We start from the raw sequence: 18,885 nt of genomic DNA, 5'->3' as shown, positions 1-18,885 counted from the left end.
AAACCACCGCTTCCAGGGATCAACAAGCCCTCCACCCCTGTGTCTGCCCTACTGGCAGCCCCCAGAGGGTCCATGTACAGAACGAAGAGGAGAGCCGAGAGCGGGCCCCCTGTCTGACCCCTGACGAGAGGTGAAAAACGTCACCCATGTGACTATTTACACTCGCTCGGCAACCCGCTCCGACATACAATGTACGGATCCATCCTATGAACTTCTCCCCAAATCCTAATCTACCTAACACCCTGAATAGAAAATATCTATTCACGCGATCAAAGGCTTTCGCCTGATCTAGCGCTGCTACCATTAATTGCAGCCCTCTATCTTCAACCCAAGCGATGGGGTCCCTGATCAACTGTAGATTCCATCTAATAGAGCGGCCCTCTACCCCACACGTCTGATCCTCGTGGACGACGTATGACGTGGACGACGTAGGGAAGGGGCTGTGACCACATGTCTGCTTAAACCTTTGCAAGTATCTTGTAATCTACGCACAGCATGGTCAACCGCCGCCAGTTGCCAAGGTCAGTTGCTTCCCCCTTCTTATAAAGAAGTGACAGTATAACAACAGCCATTGATCCCCCCGGGACCCCCGTCTCAAGGATGGCCTTCAAGACTTCGAGGACCACTGGTCCAAGTATACCCCAAAACTTGAGGTAAAACTCAGCCGGCAGCCCATCCATCCCAGGCACCTTCCCTTTTCCCATCCTCCTAAGAGCGCTCTCAACCTCTTCTAGTGAGATCTGGGCCTCCATCACCTCTCTAATGTCCTCTGGCAACCGCCGGGACAAGTGTTCTAAAAACACATTTCCCTGCTCTACATCTATTTCCTTTTCCTTAAAAAAACCTTGAAAATGGTCAGTTGTCACCCGGACCATTTCCTCCGGTTTTCTAACTATACTACCATCTTCTTCCCTAACGCCATGCATTACCTTCCTACTCTGCCTGACCCTAACCGACTTAAAAAACAGAGCGGAACAAGTCTCATTATGTTCTAAAAAGCAATTATGCGCACGCTCCAGGAAAGCTTGAGCCTTCCGCTCCTGCAGCTCCCTGAGCTGTGCCTTTAGGGCTGCGGATCTCTCCCAGTCAATCGACCCGCCGAGGTTGCCTGCCTCGTACTCGAGTTCAATTCACCTTTGGATACCATCCACCTCCCTCCTTTTTTTCCACTTACAATATCCTATTATAAACGCCCTAATTCTCACCTTAACTAAATCCCACCACTCTAACACCCCCTCGCACATGGACTGGAGGCCTTCAAGCCCCCGAAAGAAACCAAAAAAGGTGTCAACGAAAGCTTGCTCCTCCAGCACATCCCGATCTAGTCGCCCAGACAACTGACCCAAAGATGTGGATAGAAAAATGTAATCAAGCCTCCGCTCAACCCCCCTGGAGTTGCGCCATGTAGAACCGGCCATTGTCAAAGCAGTGTGCATGGCAAGCCATTAGCCCGGTGATAGCGCCTGCACTACTAACCCCCCTACCCCTAAATCTGTATTAAAATCACCCCCTATCAGTAATTGCCTATTTGTGACACACAGGGGCGCCAGACAGTCCACCATCTCCCTCCTGTCTGCCGCCACCTGTGGCCCATACACCACCACCAATCTAAACGTACAATCCCTTATCGTGACATCCCACCCCTAAAACCCTCCCCTGCATAACAACAAAAGAACCCTCCACCTTTACCTCCCTGTGCCCACACAAAAACCCTTGCCTATTGACATCCACCCCTAAAACCCTCCCCTGCATAACAACAAAAGAATCCTCCACCTTTACCTCCCTGTGCCCACACAAAATCCCTACCCCTGTTGAGTGCACACCTCCTATACCCCAATACGATTCTCCCTTATCCCACTCCCTCCTAAATCTATTAACATCCCCTCCATCCCTCAGATGAACCTCCTGTAGAAAATAAAAACCCACACCCTCCAAATAACTAGAAACAGCCCTCTTTACAAAATCCCTTAAACCCCTTACATTTAAACTAACAAACTTAAAATTAGACCCCATGATACAAATAAACCACCTTCACCCAAATACTAAACCCAAACAGAAAACAAAACAGGAGGCTCACCCGATGCTCCCCTGCTTCATCACATCCGGCAGGGACGTCTTCTCCTCTCCTGACGTCCCCCCGTCCTCCCCCATCTCTCCAACCCAGGATGCAGGCATGGTGTTAGATCTTGGAGTGCCCTGCATCCCGGGTTCCCCACCAACACTCTCCACTCCCTCCCTGTAGGCTGCTTGGCTAAGAGTAGGGGACCCCATCTCCCCAAACAGGAGTTGGGATCCCCCCCCCGGACAAACAGCCCTGATCCATACCCTGGGCCTCACCATCCACCAAAAGACAAGGTGCTGAGGAGAAGAGCGAGGTCAAAGAAATATTTCCCTCCCCCATCCCTCTCTTGGCTACCCCTCCCCATCCACACACCCCTCCCCTCACTGCCTGCTGAGCCCCCTCCTCTTCCCTTTCTTTTTTGGTGTAGGAGGAGACACCACCCTTCCCCGCTAGCTCCTCCACCATTTCCCTCATTTCTTCCACTAGGAAGCTCGACAGGCTATCCCCCCATACCCGCACTCCCCCTCCCCCCCTCCACCACCAATCCCTCCACCGTTGTTCTCTCTCGCTCTTCCACTCCCTTGCTTCCCGTATCTTCTCCTGCCCCTCTTCCCGCTGTTAATCCTTCCTCTTCTTTCCGATCGACTTTACCTTCTGGGCCCGCGCTCTGGGCCTGAGATGGTCTTCCTCCTCTTCTTCCCTCATCCCGTGCTCCTGCTCCCCCTCCAACTGCAGACGCGTATGACCTCTGACGAGCCGGGCAATCCCGCCACAGGTGCTTTGTAGATCCACACCCGTGGCAAGCCTTCGGCTCGTCACAGTCCTTGGACTAGTGCTCCCCAGATCCACAAAATCTGCACTTTCTAGTGCTGCACGAGGCCAGGACGTGTCCGTATGCCATACAGCGCCTGCAAAACGGGGGCTGACATGCATAATACAATGTCCCCCTGTCAGCCCCAAGGGAGAACATAGCTGGGGGATGAAGGTACCCACAAAGTCCCTTAGGGTCCTCTCTGAGGAGGGCCTGGAAGCCTCTCCTCCTTTTCCAAAAGCCCAACGAATCCTTGAGGTGCCTTACTGAGGAGACATTATCCATTTATCTCCCCAGAAAGGCCCTCACCTCCTCATCCTTGACGTAGGGGTTGTACATATTGACAGTTACAACCCGAAAATTGTTCCTAGCCAAGCTCTTCACCTCATACAGGCACATCGGCTTTGTATTCCCATCCTCTCTCACTTTTTTAAGCATTTCATCGTGCTTGCTCTCTGTGTAGAAGGCCACATCAAATGTTCCATCCAGCGAGTTGCTTTGAAGGCAAAACACGTCCTTCACCGCCAGCTTCAATATTCCAATAAGGATTGTTCTCCCAAACATCTCCCTTCCAAATGGCTCCACATCCTTTTCCCTCCAAGCAAAACACAGGGTATTTGCCAGTCCGATCCCGGGACCGACCCATTTGACGACCTCTGCGCCATCTCTGCAAGGAGAATGACGCTCTCCTCCAGCCAAAAAAACTCAAACAATAAGGGAGAAAAAACAAAACTTCAATTATTTGATTAAAAAACGTTTTACTGCCCTCCTACTTCGACCTTCTGACTCAGCGAGCTCTGGGGCACCTCGGTATCAAGCTTGATCTGAGCCAAAAGGCCGATAACCCACAAATGGAACCCTGCAACCGCCGGGCACCCGGTGGTCTCGACAGACCTCAGCGGGTTGGCAAAAGCCGGCTCCGCCCCCCACCCAACGTTTCCCCGGCGACAGGCAGGTGTTCAGTGCCACTATTTGTACCCCAGCCAGTCGTCATCGGGCTTGAACTCAATTGCCCGAGTGACGACTTACTTCTAGTGGAAAAATACGCCCGCACGCCGGTCAGCCAGCCAGCCGGCTTGAAGTCAAACGCCTTAGCAAAAAGTCTCGGTGGCGTCATCTCTGTCAATTTCTCTTGAAAAAAGATACCGGGCTCTGCAAAAGCCCCTCCAAAAATACGTTGAATTCGTAAGTATTCCTCTCCACGGACGTCTTTAGTGAAAGGCGAAAGGCTTGTGCGTAATGAAGAGAAACCAGAGTCGTATGGAAGTCAGAGGCGGGCCGAGTCACACTGTGCACTCTAGGCCCACTCTTCCAAGTTTTCGAGGGCTGTGGGTAAAAAGTCAGAGAGAGAGAGACACACACACACACTATCCTGGCCCATTTTAAGTAAAATAAAGTAAAATGGAGGGACAAGGGGGACCCCATTGAAGGGCGCTTCGCCCTTCTTTCAGTTTGGAGGTTTCTTTCCTTCTCTTCTTCTGCTAGCTAGCTGTTTACATAGCTTGGTGAATTTGTATTTTTCCTTGACAACGGGAGAAAAGTGTTGCACAGTTCCCGGAGGTACTGCAATACCGGGTCGATGCGTGGAGCAAGCCCCATTTCCGACTCCCAGTTCGAAAAATCCATTTAATATGTAGTCCCCCGGTGGGGGACGCATCAGATATTAAGCTGATAAGAACAGATGATGATTCATACATCCAAACTGTGAACAATTCACATATTTATAACCATCCCATACAGAACGTTTTTACAACAAAAAACACTGGTTTTCAAAACGTTGTACCACCCCATCATAACATAGACCACAATCTATTTCACAGTTGAAAAATCATCACGTCAATTACATTTTCTAAACGACTGACATTTCCCCCATAAACACAGGGTATTGGTGTTCAACCTGCGCCTGACCCCTTTTCTTTTGCAGGGGACTGCAGTGAGCAAAAACCACAATACATCAATAAACATAAGACTTCAAATCCCACAACAACCAACTGACCAGCCCTAGCCCCCCTTTCCACCACTCTAGGGCAGGCATGGTGGCCCCACGTCCTCTCCTCCCTCTCAAATCTCCCTCCACTCTCCTCACTATTCCCTCCACCCCACAGTTTTCCCCCGACTTTGCCTGGCCAAACCTTGCCTGGCCAAACCTTGCCTGGCATCCCACAGCCCTTCTTTAATCAGACTCATTTTGACTTTATATAGTGCACCAAGAGACAGTTTCTCGCTTATGACCATACCGGCCTTGTGGAATTTAAAATCTTTGTCCATTTTTTCCCACAAGGCTGAAATATGTGCCCTCGCTTTGAAATAAGTAAGCAAGGTTAGTTTGTATTTCATCCAACGATCTGTGCTACAAAGTGATGGCTACAGTATATGCAATTTGCTTATCTAAATGTTGAAAATGCAACATCTGTTAATCAGACTCACTTTGATTTTATATAGTGCACCAAGAGACAGTTTCTCGCTTATGACAATTCCAGCCTAAGTGAGCACTTCCTGTTTGTAAAGTGAGACAGGTGTTGGTGATTAAGTCATGAGTGAGTCTTTTTTTTCTTGAGTGTTTGCTTGAGAGCTATTTTCAACATTTTTTTAAGTATAATTGAGATTTTTGCATTTGAACAAGTTTGGTTCGTTTTTTCCCCTTTGCAGTTTTGCTTCTTGGGGGAGAGTTTTGTTCTCAATTTTGTTTACTATGACGGACAACATGGCAATGACTAACGGAATGGACAAGTACAAAGAAAATGCTCAACGGAAGTAATATGGCAAAGAATTTACGGTGGCAGTGGAGTTGATGGGAGAAGATAAAGTTACAACGATGGAGTTACTACGTTCGATTAAAGAGGTGTGTGGGGAGGTGGTGGGATGTAGAATGAAAGGAGAAAGAAAGTATGAAATTACAATGCGAAATGGAAAAGGAAAGGTTAATGGATGGTTTAATGATTAAAGAGACAAGGATCATATGATTGCCAATGAGCTAGTTGTATCTTTCATGAATCTTCCGGTATACATCGAAGACAAAGTTATACAAAGTTGTAAGCGTTTTGTACACTAGGGGGTGATCTTGCATCATTTCATCAGCATCACTGCCTTGTGGAATTTAAACTCTTTGTACCAAGTCCTGTGCACTCGCTTTGGCAGTCAGCCATCTTACCAATGTTTGTGAAAGTCAAAATCTTCCAGTGCCAAAATAAAGTACTGAATATTCTTTGTTAAATCCACCAACCTCAAACCCCCCTCCTTATAACCTGCAATCAAAGTCTTAAAAGCTATTTTCACCCCCTTCCCGTCCCATAAAAAATCAACCAAAATCTTATTCATTTCAGATAAAACCCAATCTGGCATATCTAAAACATTCACTACATGTATAAAAATTGACATAAATAAAGAATGTATAACAATTACTTTCCCCTTTAATTTTAAAAACCTCCCCTTCCACATATTTACTACCTTCCTAACTTTATTTATCACACCAGTCCATGTCAAATCCCTAGATTCCTTTTTCTTTTACCCCTAAAAACACTCCTAACACCTTAAAATAATATTTTACCTCTTTAAAAGACAAATTCCCCTCATTTACCATTCCAATATACATTACAACAGATTTTTCCATATTAACTTTAGCTCCTGATGCTCTTCCATATACTTTAAAACCTTCTATTACCCTTTTTACACTGTCCTCATCTCTAACTGTTATAGTTGTGTCATCTGCATATTGGTGAATCAAACTAAAACCCCCCTGTGGAGTTTTTACACAATTAATAAAATTATCCTTCTTAAGAAAAGTCGCTAAAGGTTCAACTGATAAAACATACAATAAAGCTGATAAAGCTTATCCTCCATTTCACATGCTATCAAAGATTTAAGTTGTTTCCCATATTCCTCATCTCCTAAATACCCTGCATTGATACACCATATTCCACCCCCTGTTCTTTCCTTATCTAAACCCACTGAAAATAATAAACCTGCATGATCACTAAAAGTTGTAAAAACATACTTAATATCTTTTATAAAATTCCTTAAACCTTCTTTTATTAAAACCAGATCTATCCTTGTTTGTTTCAAATCCCCTAAAACCACCTGCCTTCTAGAAAATTCTCTTTTGTCTTGATTTTCTTCTCTCCACATATCAATTATTCATTTTTCTAACATCATCTTCTTTAAAACCCCCCTAGATACATCACTTCTAAAAATAGCTCCTCTTGTCATATCCAGTCTATCCATTTTAACATTAAAATCCCCAACTACAATACAATTCCCCTCACACCATTTCCCTAATTCTAAAAATACATCTTTGCGCTCTATTTCAGTATTAAGCGCATAAATATTTATAATTCTAAAAACCATACTCATATATTCAAAATCCAAAATTAAAATCCTCTCATTATTATCATTATATATATGTTTCACATTCTCTACCACATCCTTCCTCAATAAAATGGCAACACCACATGAATTCCCCCTGCCATTGTTAACAAAAATAAAATATTTTCTCATTTACCTCTCTGTTGTCATGTTTTCTTCCTTTTCTGCCAATTTTCACCTCCGCCGCCGTTTTCCTCTTCCTGTAGCCTCCCCATTTTCTGTCAATCTTTTCCATGTCATCTGAATCTGAAATTGACTCTAAATCCATCTCTTCCAAGAAACTTAAACTCTTCTTTCCTGTGCCTGTTGTGCTTCCTTTATCCATTTGTGTCTCCTGTATTATTGTCAGCATCCCACTCCCCTCCACTTCACCTTCTTCCGAGGCACCCACATAGCCCGAGGCCCCCCAAAATCTGTGAGTCCCCAGTTCCTCCACCAGCCCACTCCCCCCCTCCTCCTGAAAACTCCCTCTTCTTATTTCTGAGTCCATAATGCTCCCTATTTCATTCATATTCTGTTCCATCTTCTCCCTTCTTGCATTCTCCGTCTCTCCACCCTCCACCACGTCCTCTCCTCCATCATCTTCTTCTGGTCTCGGAGATATATCAGTCTCCACAAAAAGATCCTGGCTCCCCTCCTCATTCACAACCTCTCCACAGTTGCACTCGTCAGTTCTCATGCGACATCCTTCGCAAAATGCCCTTTCCTTTCCACCTACACATTCTCTTGCATAATGCCCTTGCTTCCCACACTTATAACATTTGAATTCAGGGCAGTCCTTCAAAATATGACCAGGCTGAATACAAAGCCTACAAACTCTGACCTGCTTATCATGAATAACTCTACTCTCCTCCAAGTGTGTCAAACTTTGTAGAGTACGGCAATGATTTCACAGTGTCAGTAAATTTCACTTTGCAGTATCTGGTGCCATCTGCTATCTCCGTCCCTGGCCAAACTCTCCTCCTGATTTCAAATACTGCTGATACACCCCAGCTACATAGCTTGGCCAATATAGCGTTGTCTTCCATATGCACAGGCAAATTCATGAAAGAGACTATAAGTTCATTGGAAACCATGTCTCTTGCCATAATTCTTGTTTCTTTAATCATAAAGCCATCCATTAAGCGCTCTTTTCCTTTTCCATTTCTCATCGTGACCTCATACTTTCTTTCTCCTTTTACTCTACATCCCACCACCTCTCCACACACCTCTTTAATCACACGTAGTAATTCCATCGTCGTGACTTTATCTTCTCCCATCAACTCCACTGCCACCGTAAATTCTTTGCCATATTTCAGTCCTCCTTCATCTCCATGTTTCTTCCATTGAGCATTTTCTTTGTCCATTCCATTAGCCATTGCCATGTTGTCCGTCATTGTAAAAAAATTCAACCCAAAAAACTCTCCCCCAAGCAGCAAAACTGCAAAGGGGGAAAAAACGAACCAAACTTAAACTTGTTCAAATGCAAAAATCTAAATTATACTCCAAAAAACGATGAAAATAACCAAAACACTCTCACCAAACACTCTCAAGCAAACAAACACTCACTCACGACTTAATTACCAACACCTGTCTCACTCAGGCCGGTATGGTCGTAAGCGAGAAACTATCTCTTGGTGCACTATGTAAAGTCAAAGTGAGTCTGATTAACAGCTGTTGCATTTTCACCATTTAGATAAGCATTTTTGTGTCACTCAAAAAGTGGAAGAAATTGCATATACTGTAGCCATAATTTGTAGCACAGATTGTTGGATTAAATAGAAACTAAGCTTGCTTACTTATTTCAAAGCGAGGGCACATATTTCAGCCTTGTGGGAAAAAACGGACAAAGAGTTGAAATTCTACAAGTTAGTGACAAAAAGCTTACAGCACCTGGTATTCCCAGGCTGTCTCCCATCCAAGTACTAACCAGTACTTTTTTAAAATTTTAAAATAAAGTTTCAATTACAATATTTTATAAAATGTACAATACACAAAAAACCCAGACTAACATAGGCAGGTGAACAATTCACCCCCTATCAAATCAAAGAACTCAAATAACTAAAATACAACAAAAACAAATCTCACAAAACAGGCATGTTGAAATCAACTCACCAAACAACTATAAAAACCAAAAGGAAATTAACATACCAATACTTTCAAAAATGACAAGTAATTCTTCCACCATCCACCCTTGAAATCAACCCACTCCCCTCCACAAAAGCTTCATCAAAACATTAATTTCCATAACAATGAAACATATCTATATGCTTCTTAAACAATACTACAAAAATATCCCACACCCTTTCCCTCTTCCCCTCAAAAAAAGCATAATTCCTCCTACAAAAAATAGCATACCTCACAAAACTCAAAGCAACATTCAACAAAACAACATTAACACCCTCACATTTACCAGCCACGCCAAATAACACCAATTCATTCCACACATATTTTTTCAAAATATCACCCTTCCAGTTTCTATGTATCATTCCCTTTACCTTACAAAATAAATCTTTTAACTCCTCACATTCCACAAAGAAATGTATTACATTTTCCGGTAACTCACCACATAGATCACATTCTCTTTTTATTTCCCTATTGATTTGATGTAACACCACCTTTGTATATATACGATTATGCCTTATTTAAAAATCATTATATTTTACATTTAAAGTTTTCCATATCTTTTTTACGTCCAAAGTTGGAAAAATTCCTTTTCACATTTTTCTCTACCATTATTTTATATAATTTTTTCACCGGGATACTAGATAAATGAGCCTTCTCCTTACTGTTACCAATAAATAAATTAGGAAAGACAAATAAATCCTCTCTAACAACTTCACTATTTATTAAATCCACCCATGTGTTTGGTATACTTTCTTTTATCTTCTCGTACATATCCTTCACTGTTCCCCTACCCACCTCCACATCCCATTCATGGATGGTGTCAAAAATAGCTTCTTCAGGAAAAAAACCTGGAATTCCTCATATGTGTAGTCTTTTATCTGTCTAAGACCTGCACTCATGAATACTTCACTATATAACACATTTTCTTTGTACTTAATTTTCTCATTCAGAAAAACAGGATGATTCATAATTAGGTCAATATGCCCACACTCATAATACACATTAGGCAACAACTCTGCCCATGCATTTAGCACTTCTTTATAAAAATCTGGTATCATTTCACACATTTTACTTTTAAGACCCATCAACAAACCATTATCTTCACATCCACCACTCTCATCTAAATAGACTTTGAAAAATTGTTTCCAGCCATAATCTAAACTGTCATACAAATATTTCTTTACTGTTTTTATCCTAATAGCTTTTCTTTTAATGTCAAAATCTACAAGTTTTAAACCTCCATCATCATAGTCTGCTATCATTGTTTTCTGCGCAATTCTAACACATTTACCATCCCATATAAAATTAGACACCACATTATTCAATTCATTTATAACCCACTCTGGCATGTCTAGAACTCCCAAAATATACACAAGTTTAGATGATACCAAAGCATTTACAACAATTACTTTACCTTTTAACTTTCTATTTTTCCAGAAATTCAAAGTTAGCTTGATTTTATTGAGAATCCACGTCCAAGTTATATCCCTTGCCTCTTTCTCCTTTACACCAATATTTACTCCCAGCACCTTCATAAAATCCTTAGCTACCTTAAATGGAATCTCACACTTATTTGCATTAATATCCCCAAAAAACATAATTTCTGTCTTCTCTATATTAACTTCAGCCCCTGATGCCTTACAGTAGATATATATGATTTTCATAATGCTTTCAATGCTACCTACATCCTTCACTGTAAAAGTAGTGTCATCAGCATACTGATGTATAACACTGACATCACCACCTGGGATTCCAACACCCCTCACCTCTTTGTCTCCAAGTATTAAAACAGCTAAAGGTTCCGTAGAAACACTGTACAATAGAGCTGACATTTAACACAACTTTTTGCTCCACTATACAACAAGTTAATCCAAGATACAAATGTTGGCCCAAAACCAAACCTCTCCAAAGTCTGTAGCAGAAACTATGTTCCACTTTATCAAAAGCTTTCTTAAAATCTAAACTTAAAACTATACCACCTTCATTTTTCATATGATTAACAACATCTCTAATTGTACAAATTATATCTGCAACATCTCTTCCAGGTATTCCCTAGGCTTGTGTTGATGTAATAATACTTCCAATTACCTTTTTCATCCTATTAGCTAAAACTTTAGTCAGTATTTTATAATCTGAATTTAGAAGACTAATAGGCCTATAATTTTCTAACTTTAACCTACTGCCTCTATTTTTAAATAAGATGGTTAATAACATACCAATTGACATAGACTCAGGGATTTCCTTATTCTCTTCCATATACTGAAAAACTTTCAATAAAATGGGTGCCAAAATATCCACAAAAACTTTATAGAATTCATTTGTTAAACCATCCAAACCTGGACTTTTATTTCCTTGCGTATTCTCAATTGCTTCCTTGAGTTCTATCATTGAAATTTCTTCATCACACATCCTTCTATCTGTCCGAGATACTTTGGCACTGATTTTCTCCAACACTTTTTCAACACACACTTTATCTACATCATTCTTTTTATAACGATTTCTGTAAAAGGATGTCAACAAAATCATTTACCTTTACACCGTTTTCATTTTCCAATTCCACAATATAACTCTTAAATTGCTTTCGTTTTTCAAGCCCCAGAAAAAAGGAAGTACATTTCTCTCCCTCCAAGGCATACTGTGCCTTACTCCTAACAATAGCACCTAAACATTTCTTTTTTTCATAAAACCCTAGCTCTGCATGGATTTTCAAATAGTTCACTACATTATAGTCTGGATCAGCATCGGCCTTTTCAAGTTCATGTAACATCCTATTTCTAAGCATTTTTTCTTTCAACTTATCGACACGGTTACAATTTTTGGAGTACCTAATACTCCTGTTTTTTACTTTAACTTTCACTTCCTCCCACCATAAACACACATTCTCTTTTAACAGTACATTAGACATTTCACCTTCGATACATTCAACAATTTCCTTTATATAACTTTCCTCCTTTAACAGACTGGCATTTAAACACCAGACACCTCCCCCTCTCATCTCCACAGCAAAACCTATCTGAAATGACATTACTGCATGATCACTGTATGCTGTAAAGTTATATGACATCTTCTGAACCTGCTGTATCACATCTTCTTTTACGAAACATAAATCAATTCTGCTTTGTTTTAGTTCATTTAACACCACCTGCCTTCTCGAAAACATTCTTCTATTTAAATTTTCAGCCCTCCATATATCTACAAGATTAAAAATGTTCATTAATTCCCATAAAGCATTTCTAGACGAATCATGTCTGAAGCTATCACATCTCGAGACATCCATTCTAGTGCACTTCACGTTAAAATCTCCTACCAGTATACAATTTTCTGAACACAGTGTTCTTAGGTTATTAAACATATCTCTCCTTTCCGATTCAATATTCGAAGCATAAACATTAATTAAACAAAAAATTACATTTTGCACTTCAAACTCAATAACAATAAGTCTGCCCTGATTATCTGCATATACCTGCTTGACATTTTGAACCACATCATTTTTTACCAAAATAGCCACTCCACATGTTTTTTCACTTCCGTGACTACAAAATATTAGCTCAGACCATTTGCTCTTAATCTCTAACATTTTGGAGTCTGTCCAATTAGTCTCTTGAAAACACCACATGTCAGCATTCACAGACACCAAAACCTGCTCCAATTTGTTCATATTTCTCAGACTGTTCCCATTTAGTGATGCAACTTTAACCATTGTTAACCTCTTCAGTCGACCCTCTACTTTTTTGAACATTTTGTTAAAAATCGCGCAACATTTCAGCGCCCTGCTACTCATGCCAGGAATATAGTACGTTCATATGGTTAGAATGTGTGGATAGGAAACCCTCGGACGTTTTTAAAACTGGTTAAATCACGACTGTGGCTATTACATAACGTGCGTTACATCGGAAAGCGCAGGAAAACCTGATCACAGAAAATGGAAATAAATATCCTTGCGCCACTTCCAGCATTTGTTAACAGTGAGCCGAATTAGATAAGACCGAGCATTCAACTCCCACAGCATCCCCATGTTGTCTAGAGTCTTGTGAATTGAATCCTCTTTGATTCTTGGTTAAACAGGGGCACCACTTACCTCCGGTCTCCGCCCAGATCATTCCGGAAGAGCTCTCTCGTGAAATTTTTTCCAAGACGACAGCTAATGATTTTGACATCGCCTATGGATGATTTTTATCGCTTATTAACGTTTACTAATACCTAAAGTAGCATTACAAACTAATTTGAAGTGTTTTGTGAAAGTTTATCGTCTACTTTTTGAATTTTAAAAAATGACGTTACGTTGTGAAATCGCTGTTTTTTTCGTTTATCACACAGTCTACATATAACGATATCTTGGCTTTATATGGCCCGATTTAATCGAAATAAAGACCCAATAGTGTTTATGGGACATCTAGGAGTGCCAACAAAGAAGATGGTGAAAGGTAATGACTGTTTTCTATTTTATTGTGCGGTTTGTGTAACGCCGAAATGCTAATTATTTTGTTTACGTCCCCTGCTGTGCTTTTCTGTTGTAGTGTATTGGTGCATGCTATCAGATAATAGCTTCTCATGCTGTCGCCGAAAAGCATTTTAAAAATCTGACTTGTTGCCTGGATTCACAACGAGTGTAGCTTTAATTTGATACCCTGCATGTGTATTTTAATGAACTTTTGAGTTTTAACTAATACTATTAGCATTTAGCGTAGCGCATTTGCATTTCCAGAGCTCTAGTTGGGACGCAAGCGTCCCAAGTAGAGGCAAGAGGTTAATGTATGTAGAAATATAGTCAAAGAAAAACACGTCATTTCAAAATAGACTTTTTCTTTTTACCAGATCCCATCACCTCCCTAGCTTTCGTCAATGATCTCTTATTTCTAGCAAACAACTGAAAATCCTCACTATCTATTTCTTCGTCCGACTCATGACTTGGACTTATGAGAAGAGCAACATTCAAGCCTTTTGTAAAATGCGCTTTAACCGTTCATCAACTCCAGTGGACCCAGCCCTCTCTTTGGTGTTATTTTCACACAGGCTTAAAGCAGGATCAGGCACCTGAGAAGCACCTTGCACCATCTCTACCTGTGTATCTAATTCACCAATCCTGTGCTGCTGCTCCACCGTGTCAGCAGCAGAGACCAAGACTGCTTCTCGAGTACTGCCAGAAGGAATTACATACTCTCCAAGCACATCTATAGCTGTCTCTGCAATCACCTGCGACACACTTTCCATATCACTCTCTTCCCCTCTCTCCATAGCCACACTCATCATCTTCTTCAGTAATGAGGTCCATTGTTTGCAGAAATAAGACATCATTCACCTTCTTACATTTACATCTGTCCTTAGGTCTGTCACACCTTCTACACATATCACCAATGTTGGAACATTCCCTGGCATAATGCCCTTGTTCACCACATTTATGACATATAAATTCTGGACATTCTTTAAGAACAAATTCTTATTTTCAATGACTGCCTAGGAACTGTGGGTTAAATAAACCATTATCCCTGATCCTCCCAACCTCCTACTCTTTCCACCCGTAATCTAATTCCCCATATAAATACTTCCGAACCATTTTCACTCGTATCGCTATTTTCCTCACCTTTAGATCCACTAACTTCAAGCCCCCCTCCTCATAACCTGCAATTTTCACCCCCTTCCCATCCCATAAAAACATAAACTAAAATCTTATTCATTTCAGATAAAACCCATTCTGGCACGTCTAAAACATTCATGATGTGAAAAAAAATTGACATCAGTAATGAATTTATAACAATAACCTTCCCCTCCACATATTTACAACCTTCCTAACTTTATCGCACCATTCCATGTCAAATCCCTAGCTTCCTTTTCTTTTACCCCTAAAAACACTCCTAACACCTTAACATAATTTTTGACCTCTTTAAAAGAACAATTCCCCTCATTCGCCTTCCCAATATACCTTACAACAGACTTTTCCATCTTAACTTTAGCTCCTGATGCACTTCCATATACTTTAACCTCTTGAAGCTATGGGGGCGCTATTTCATTTTTGGATAAAAAAACGTTCCTGTTTTAAGCGCAATATTTTGTCACAAAAAGATGCTCGACTATGCATATAATTGACAGCTTTGGAAAGAAAACACTCTGACGTTTCCAAAACTGCAAAGATATTATCTGTGAGTGCCACAGAACTGATGCTACAGGCGAAACCAAGATGAAACTTCAAACAGGAAATGAGCAAAATTTTTGAGGCGCTGTTTTCCATTGTCTCCTTATATGGCTGTGCATGCGCCCTGAATGAGCCTACACGTTCTGCCGTTTGCCCAAGGTGTCTGCAGCATTGTGACGTATTTGTAGGCATATCATTGGAAGATTGGCCATAAGAGACTACATTTACCAGGTGTCCGCCCGGTGTCCTTTGTCGAAATTGCTGCGTAATCTCCAAGCTGCACGCATTCATCCATGTGATTCAGGGGAGAGAGGAGACTTCCACGAACGATATATCATCGAAGAGATATGTGAAAAACACCTTGAGGATTGATTCTAAATAACGTTTACCATGTTTCAGTCGATATTATGGAGTTAATTTGGAAAAAAGTTTGGCGTTTTGATGACTGAATTTTCGTTTTTTTTTGGTAGCCAAACGTGACGCACAAAACGGAGCGATTTCTCCTAAACAAATAATCTTTCAGGAAAAACTGAACATTTGCTATCTAACTGAGTCTCCTCATTGAAAACATCCGAAGTTCTTCAAAGGTAAATTATTTTATTTGAATGCTTTTCTGGTTTTTGTGAAAATGTTGCCTGCTGAATGCTAACGCTAAATGCTACGCTAGCTATCAATACTGTTTTGCTATGGTTGAGAAGCATATTTTGAAAATCTGAGATGACAGTGTTGTTAACCTCTTAAGCCCACCCGACACGCATGCGTCCCATCTAGCCATCTGGAAATGCAAATGCGCTACGCTAAATGCTAATAGCACTCGTTAAAACTCAAACATTCATTAAAACACACATGCAGGGTACTGAATTAAAGCTACACTCGTTGTGAATCGAGCCAACAAGTCAGATTTTTAAAATGCTTTTCGGCGAAAGCATGAGAAGCTATTATCTGATAGCATGCAACACCCCAAAATACCTGAAGGGGACGTAAACAATAATTAGCATAGCCGGCGCTACACAAAACGCAGAAATAAAATATAAAACATTCATTACCTTTGACGATCTTCTTTGTTGGCACTCCTAGATGTCCCATAAACATCACTATTGGGTCTTTTTTTCAATTAAATCGGTCGTTTTTAAAATGCAACGTCATTTTTTAAAATTAAAAAAGTTGACGATAAACTTTCACAAAACACTTCGAAATACTTTTGTAATCCAACTTTAGGTATTAGTAAACGCTAATAATCTATCAAATTGTTCACGGGGCGATGTGTATTCAATAGCTCCACGTCTTAAAATCATGGTCGGAAATTTCTCTGCCAAAACATCCTGTCGGAGACCGGAAGGAATGGGCTCTCTCTTACTCGTTTGACCAAGAAACAAAGCCCAGGCAATTGACAAGACTGGCGACATCGTATGGAAGCTGTAGGACTTGCAATCTCAGCCCAATGTAATTTGCTTTCCCATAGACAATACATGCAAGTGGCGGATTGATATTTTTTCCAGATTTCGGTAATGAGTTTTTCTTCCGCTTTTCGATGAAACACACGTTATGTTATAGTCACAGCCGTGATTTAACCAGTTTTAGAAACGTCAGAGTGTTTTCTATCCACACATACTAATCATATCCATATACTATATTCATGGCATGAGTAGCAGGACGCTGAAATGTTGCGCGATTTTTAACAGAATGTTCGAAAAAGTAGGGGGTAGGCTTAAGTTTAACAAAAGGCTAAGCTTGAGAGCTAGCATATTTATTTAATTTCATTTGCGATTTTCATGAATAGTTAACGTTGCGTTATGGTAATGGAATTTTGAGGCTGTAGTCACGATCCCAGATCCGGGATGGCTCGACGCAAGAAGTTAAAACCCTCTATTACCCTTTTTACACTGTCCTCATCTCTAACTGTTATAGTTGTGTCATCTGCATATTGGTGAATCAAACTAAAACCCCTCCCTTGGAGTTTGTACACAATTAATACAAGTATCCTTCTTAAGAAAAGCTGCTAAAGGTTCAACTGATAAAACATACAATAAAGCAGATAAAGGACATCCCTGTCTTACCGATCTCTCAAGAGTAAATTAATCAGTTAAATCCCCATTGCATTTCACCCTGCTTTTTGCATTTCTATATAATAATCTAATCAACCCTATTTTATTACCAAAGCCAAATCTTTCCAAAACTCTAAACAGAAAATCATGTTCTACCCTATCAAAAGCCGTATTTGAATCTATGCTTAAAACAATACCCCCTATCTTATCCCCATTCATTTTGTGTATCACGTCTCTAATTGTATTAATAGTATCAGCTATGTCCCTCCCAGCAACACTATAATTCTATGTTGGTGCAATAATATCATGTAAAACTCTCCTCATCCTATTCGCTAAAATTTTGGCTAAAATCTTGTAATCCACATTCAATAAACTAATAGGCCTATAATTGTCCAATTTTACCCTACTCCCTTTGTTTTTATATAAAATAGATATCATCCCTGTCTCCATTGATTCTGATACACAATCATTCTCTTCCATATAATGATATACCTCCAATAAAATAGGTGCTAAAAGACTTGCTTACATTTTATAAAAGTCTGCAATGATCCCATCTACACCAGGGCTCTTAATCACCTGTAATTTAATTTACTGTAATCTTCCCATCACACATCAACTTATCCTCTACATTAATTTTCACCTCCACACTACCTAAAATCTCCTGTACACACCCCTCATCCACCTCCCCTTTCTTAAATAAGTTGGGATTTTCATCTCTCCATATGTCAAGTTTTTTCTCAAACATCATCTTCTTTAAAACTCCCCTAGATGCATCATTTTTTAAAATAGCTCCCCTTTTCATATCTAATCTGTCCATTTTCACATTAATAAAATCCCCCACCACAATGCAATTTCCCACACACCATCGTTCCACTTCAATAAATAAAACATTGCGCTCTATTTCGTTATTTGGCGCATAAACTTTTATCATTCTAAAAATCATATACCTAAAATCTGAAACTAAAATCCTCCAATTGTTATCATCATGTACATGTACCACTTTGTCCACCACATCCTTCCTCAATAAAAAAGCAACCCACTAGAATTCCCCCTACCATTATTCACAAAATCCCTCTATATATTTTTTTACTTTCAATACACAATCATTGTCCCAATGCGTCTCTTGTAAACACAAGATATCCACATTCTTCATTTGAACTGTATTTTGAAATGTGTCCATTGTCCTTATTAAACCATTTACATTTAGGGACATTCAATAAAAAATATACCTTCATTGTCTTCTACCTGTTGTCTTGTTTTTTCCCTTTTCCATAATTTTTCACGTCCCCCGCTTTCCTCTTCCTCAGGCCTCCTCTTATTCTGTCTGTATCCGAAATAAGCTCTAATTCAATCTCATCCAACCAACTCA

At 40.4% G+C, this 18,885-nt stretch overlaps 1 non-coding gene and 1 pseudogene across 1 annotated transcript; both read right to left on the bottom strand.

Annotated features, from left to right (window-relative positions):
• Positions 1-4,019: 4,019 nt before the first annotated feature.
• Positions 4,020-4,132, bottom strand: LOC115103402 (U5 spliceosomal RNA). Its single transcript, XR_003859584.1, has one exon. It is a non-coding gene; the product is annotated as a U5 spliceosomal RNA (small nuclear RNA).
• A 279-nt stretch (positions 4,133-4,411) lies between these two features.
• Positions 4,412-4,579, bottom strand: LOC115103425 (U2 spliceosomal RNA; annotated as a pseudogene).
• Positions 4,580-18,885: the final 14,306 nt, after the last annotated feature.

This window comes from Oncorhynchus nerka, linkage group LG20, assembly GCF_034236695.1.
Source record: "Oncorhynchus nerka isolate Pitt River linkage group LG20, Oner_Uvic_2.0, whole genome shotgun sequence".
NCBI lineage: Eukaryota > Metazoa > Chordata > Actinopteri > Salmoniformes > Salmonidae > Oncorhynchus > Oncorhynchus nerka.
Note: the sequence above shows the minus strand (reverse complement) of the source record. Positions and strands in the feature narration are given on the sequence as shown.